Source organism: Grammomys surdaster, unplaced genomic scaffold (assembly GCF_004785775.1).
Source record: "Grammomys surdaster isolate TR1022 unplaced genomic scaffold, NIH_TR_1.0 344, whole genome shotgun sequence".
NCBI classification, from domain to species: Eukaryota; Metazoa; Chordata; class Mammalia; order Rodentia; family Muridae; genus Grammomys; species Grammomys surdaster.
The window spans coordinates 634,753-640,752 of NW_021604763.1; positions in this window are offsets into that span (position 1 = coordinate 634,753).

Sequence of the window (6,000 nt, forward strand, 5' to 3'; positions counted from 1 at the left end):
GAATAGACACACATGGTGGTGTGCATGCACATTGTAGTGGTTTGAATAAGAGTGACCTCCATAGACTTTGAATGCTTGGTCCCTAGTGTATAGAACTATTTTAAGAAGGATTAGGAGATGCGGCTTTGTTGGGGGAAGTTGTGTTGTGGTGGTGGGCTTTGAGGTTTCAAAAGCCCAATGTTGCGGGAAATATTAAAAAAAGAACCACACTATTGCCTGTCTGGTGCTGGAGGGCTAGCCAGCCAGGCACTGGTGGGCAATGGCAGGCCTGTTCTCATCTTGTGGAAATTCTCTGACTCAGAACTCCAAAATCTCTCCACCCAGCTTGGTAAGTTCCCTCTGATGGGTCACTACCACACCAGTCCCATGCTTCAAAACTCCCATGGCCTTTTGTGGTGCACTTCCAGCAAACCCACACTTTGCCGCCATACCTTTCTCTCTGGAACCCAGTCAAGCTGCTTCATAAAGGAAAACACCACACAAACTTAGTTCAGAATCAATGGTAACTCAATCTCTGGGCGCATCAACTAGAATGCTAATCTTGTAAGCCATATTAAATCTAAATCCTTTTGTGGTGAATCCAATAGGATTCACCATCCAATCCAGAAGTCAAAGACACTAGTGGCTACATCTTGTCCTGTCGCTATCCTAGTTCAAAAGGTCTCTAACTCTCTCCCGCTTCCTCTCTTCCCCTATCCAACCCAGAATTCCCTCCTACTTTCGCAGTGATTGGCTCCTTTATTCTTTAGGGGATGTTTCACAAAAAGTCACCAGAGTAGGTAACTCACTCTTCATCCACAGCCCCTCCCAGGAGAGCAGAATTAACATCAAAATACAAACAAAACCAGGGCTATCCACAGCAGGCCAAGCCAGACCCAGTTTCACTCTCAGCTCCAGCTCAGTGCCATACCTACCTGCTTTCCTGCCACAATGGGCATCAACTTACCTTTTGAAACTGTAAGCAAGTCCCCAATTAAATGCTTTTTAAAAATAAGTTTCCTTGGTCATGGTGTCTCTTCACAGAATTGAAATGTAAATAAGACATTTGTGGATGTGCCAGTATAAAAAGGCCCAAGTTGATGTTGGAAATGATCCATCACTCTTCCACCTTGTTCAGTGAGACATGGTCTCAGTCAAGCCCAAGGCTTGCTCTCTATGGCTAGTCTCACTAGCTAGCTTGGTCTGTATGAGAATAACATTTTCTTCTAAAACATTTTGGGTATGGTGGTTTGAATAAAAATGGTCCCCATATACCCACAGGAAGTGGCACTCTTCAGAGGTGTAGTCTTGTAGTAGGTATGGCTTTGTTAGAGGAAGTGTGTCACTGGGGGTGGGCTTTGAGGTCTCAGATGCTTAAGCCAGGCCCAGAGTCTCACTCTCTTCCTATTGGCTGACAATCTGGATGTAGACCGCTCAGCTACTTTTTCAGCACCATGTCTGCCTGTGTGTTGCCATGTTTCTCGAGATCACAGTAATGGACAGTAAGCTAGCCCTAATGAAATGTTTTCCTTATAAGAGTTGCTGTGGTCATGGTGTCTCTTCACAGCAATAGAAAAATAGAAATACTAATATTATATATCATATAGATAAATATATAATATATAATAAATATATAATATATAGTATATAATATATAATATACATATCCCAATTCTGCATATTGTACTGAGAAAGAAGATCCTTCTATTCTTTCTTATTCAACTGAATATGGATGAGTTGAAGGTAGTGGCAGCAGGATTATGAAAAGTGCCAATGAGGGGCTGAAAAGGTAGCTCAGTGGTTAAGAGCACTGCTGTTCTTCCAGAGGATCAAGGTTCAATTCAGCACCCACATGGCAACTCACAACTGTCTGTAGCTCCAGTTCCGGGAGACCTGACACTCTGTTCTTGGGTACTGCATACATGCTGCACCAATATAATGTAGTTGAAACATTTATACATATAAGATTAAAGATTAAAAAGGTGACGTGTCCAATGATCAGGAAGGGAGGAAACAAAGCAAACAAAACAAACAACAATGAAATGTTCTTTGAACCTATAGTCTCAACAGAGGTCCCAAGTCCTGGGTTAGGAGTTTGAGATATGTGTCCATGTACACCAAGACATCTGGAATATCACTGTCTTCAGTGTACAAAGTCTAAATCATTAGTTTACTGCAAAGACAGTTCTGTTGACGAAATGAAATAAATAAATAAATCCCACTGTCCTGTTCCTTTTCCCCAAAAGGAGGAAAAGAAAAACCTGACCCCTAAGGTCTGTCTCAGAAAATTTCATGTAAACATGCAAGTAGAAACACCACTATCCAAAGGAGGTTTGTCTCTGTGAACTAGGCACAGTGGCACAGCCTTTAATCCCTGCAGTCTCTAAGTGTTTTTTTGTTTTTTTTTTTTTTTGGTTTGGAAAGTGCTTTGGGGTTCTATTCTAACTCAGACAATAGATGGGTCTTTCCCCACTGGCTTCGATCAGACCTCAGAATCTTACTCCATTAGCCAGTAAGAAAAGGATTGACAAACAGGAAGTGAAGGAAGAAAGGGAAGGGGTTACAGTTCTGGGGTATCAATAGGTAGTGGACCTTTGTGGAAACAAAAGATTTACTAGTTGAGGAGTGTTAAAACATTTGTATAAAAGTCTAACAAGGTGAGGGAGGTAAAAAGCTTTTAATTCCTTGTCCTAAACACAAGGTTTATAGTACTTGGTAGAAAGACCCCTGTTATTTCTTACATGATGCAGAGACTTTAGAGGTCTTTGAGGCACAGAAATGTAATTACTCTGCCCACCTTGAGAATGCTTCTGAGACCCAAGTGCACAGCGTATTTAAGATGAATGTAGTTGGGTATCGTGGCACATTCCTATAATCTCCACACTTTGGAAGCCAGTCTGGTTAGTTAAGGAGATTCTGTCTTAAAGTAATCTAAACAGAAAAAAATTATGGCAAAGGTCTGTCTCCCAGAACTCTGGAAGCGAAGGCAGGAAGATTAGAAATTTGGCTACATGGTAAACTAGAAGCCAGCTTGGGCTAAGTAATGCCCTGGACCAGGACATGCCAGAGACCTGGGAGGGAAAGAGGCCCCAGAGGGTATAAGGGGGGAACTCTAGCTGAGATTCCTAACAGTGGGGGATATGGATCTTGAAGTGGTCACTTCCTGTGGCCAGGCAGGACTCCTAGTGGAAGGATAAGGACAGCAAGTCACCCACAAAACCTAGACCCAAAGTGTGTCCTGTCTACAAGATGTGCAGGGACAAAGATAGAACAGAGACTGAGGGAATGGCCAGCCAATGACTGCCTCTAATTGAGACCCAACCTATGGCCAAGAACCAATCCCTGACACTATTAATGATTTTCTGTTATGCTTGCAGACAAGAACCTAACTTTCCTCTGAGAGACTCCACCCAGCAGCCAATGGAAAGAGATGCAGAAACTCACACCCAAACATTAGATGGAGCTCAGGGAGTTGAAGAGTTAGGAGAAAGACTGAGGGACCCGGAGGGGACAGGAACTCCACAGGAAGACAACAGAGTCAACTAACCTGAACCCTTTGAGCTTCAGAGACTGAACCAGCAACCAGCGTGAGCACGGGCTGGGCCTCGGCCTCCCTGACCGTATGTAGCAGGTGAGCAGCTTGGTCTTCATGCCGGCCCCCCAAACAAGTGGAGCTGGGGCTGTCCCTGAGCATGTTGCCTGCCTGTGGATCCCACACCCCTAAATAAGCAGCCTTGTCAGGCCTTGGGAGAGGATGTGCCTACTCCCACAGGAACTTGATGTGTGGGGGATGGGGGATGACATTTGAGAGGGGAGGCTTCCCCTTCTTTTTTGAGAAAGGAAAGAGAATGGGGGAAAACCTGAGTGGGGGGTTACTGGGAGGAGAGGAAGGGCTGATAATGGGTTGTGAAGGAAATAAATTGAATAAAAAAGGGAAAAATATTTAGTGTAAATTAATTAACTGATTAATTAATAAAATGGAAAGGGCTGGAGGTTGACTTAGTGATGGAGTGTTTGCCTAGCACCCAAACCCTGAGTTCTGTCCATAGCACTGTAGAAGCAAAGCAAAACAAAACCCAAAACAACAAAGTGAATTGGCAAGGAAAGGAAGGTGCTTGTTGCCAAGCCTGACAGACAACTCAAGCTCAGTCTTGCAGCCACGTATCGAATGAACCAGAACCTGAACCCTGGGCCTCTGGTCTGCAGAAGTGTAAGGTCTACCACATTGAACATCTAGGTGGTAATGACGTCAGAAAAAAACAACTATTTTTTTTCTTTTAGTATTTTCTAGTATTCTTAATGTTTTTTTCTTTATTCAGAACCTGAACACCCACTCTTTTGAAAGTATAGATTATATTTATGAATGACTTGGAACAACACACACTGGTAGGATTTATAAGTACAGACAAGAGCTGCTGATTATTATTTTCTTTCAGTGTGAGGGACCCAGTGCACGTTCATGCACACTAAGCAAACACTCTGCCACTGGGCTAAACCCAACCCCGAGCTACTGAGTTGCTGAGGCTCTTTGTCTGCTCATTCTCCCACCTGCCAGTCTCTCTGTGAGAAAATGAAAAGATAAAACTTTCACACTATTTGTTTGTTCACTTATTGTGTTTGAGAAAGGTTCCATATATCCCAGGATGCCCTGGAACTTGGAGCTAAGGACAACCTCAAACTTCTGATCTTTCTGTTCTACCTCAGTGCTAAAAATGCAGCCGTGCACCACCACGGCAGGCTTCACATGTGCTGCCGGCCTACAGGAACAGCTCCAGACTATCAGAGGCTATTCAAGACCCAGACTCTTATAAAACAAAATGAGACCCAATGAGATTCGTCAGCAGGTAAAGGCACTTGTCACAGGAGCCTGGCAACCTACATGGTGGGATAAAACTGCCTTTCAATGTCACCTCCACACAAACACTGTGACATGTGCTCTTGTACACACACACACACACACACACACACACACACCTATTCTGTAAGACAGTCTTTTTATTTTAATCACATATGCCTCTAGCTATGATATCTTTACTGTTATGATGTGAAAGCTGCCATGTTGACTCTGTGGATCTATGACTGCAGTGGTCCTCAAAATACTTTTCTATCGGAGAAATATATTTCCTAAAAATGGTCATGTACCAGCACTTGGGGGGCAGAGGCAGGCGGATTTCTGAGTTCGAGAGTTCGAGGCTAGCCTGGTATACAGAGTGAGTTCCAGGACAGCCAGGGCTACACAGAGAAACCCTGCCTCGAAAAACAAAAAACAACAACAACAACAAAAATGGTCATGTAAAGGCTTGGGCAAGATATCGCAGTGAGTAAAAGTATTTGCCACCAAGCCCGATGACCTCATTTCATCCCTGGGACCCGTATGGCAGAAGGGTCTACTGACTCCTTCCAGTTGTCCTCAGGTTTCCATATACACACTACGGCACTCACAAATAAGCAAAATAATAATTTAATTTAAAAATGGGCGTGTAAAGCTGAGGCTGGCAGTTCACTCCTGTAATCCCAGCATCAGTAGAAGCAGGAGCAACAAGAGACTGAGGCCAGTCTGGGCTACATGAGACTTTGTCCCCAAAAAGACAAAAGCAAAAACAAAAACAGCATATATCCAGGAAAGCTGGAAGGCACCAGTACTGAAATCCCAGTACTGGAGAGGTACCGGGTTCAGGTACTGAAATGCCAGCTTCTTACATAGGGAGTTAGAGACAAGGCTGGGCTATATGAGATCCTGTTTCTAAAATAATGGATAGATGGATAAATAAATAAATAAATAAATAAATAATGATGAGTGTATGGATGATGAGTGTATGGACGAGCTCTGAGTTTGAGTCTACTCTCCTTTGTGTCTTTAAACCAGTGGTAGTACTTGTTCATAACTTTTTCCTGAATTGGCTGGAGCTTGTCCAACCACAACATGGAGTTCTGCATCAGAGGTGGAGGACAGTGTGACCCCATTTTTCAGTCTTCTGTTGCTATAGCCTCTTCCACTGGTGAGGGCCAGAGGATCCATAC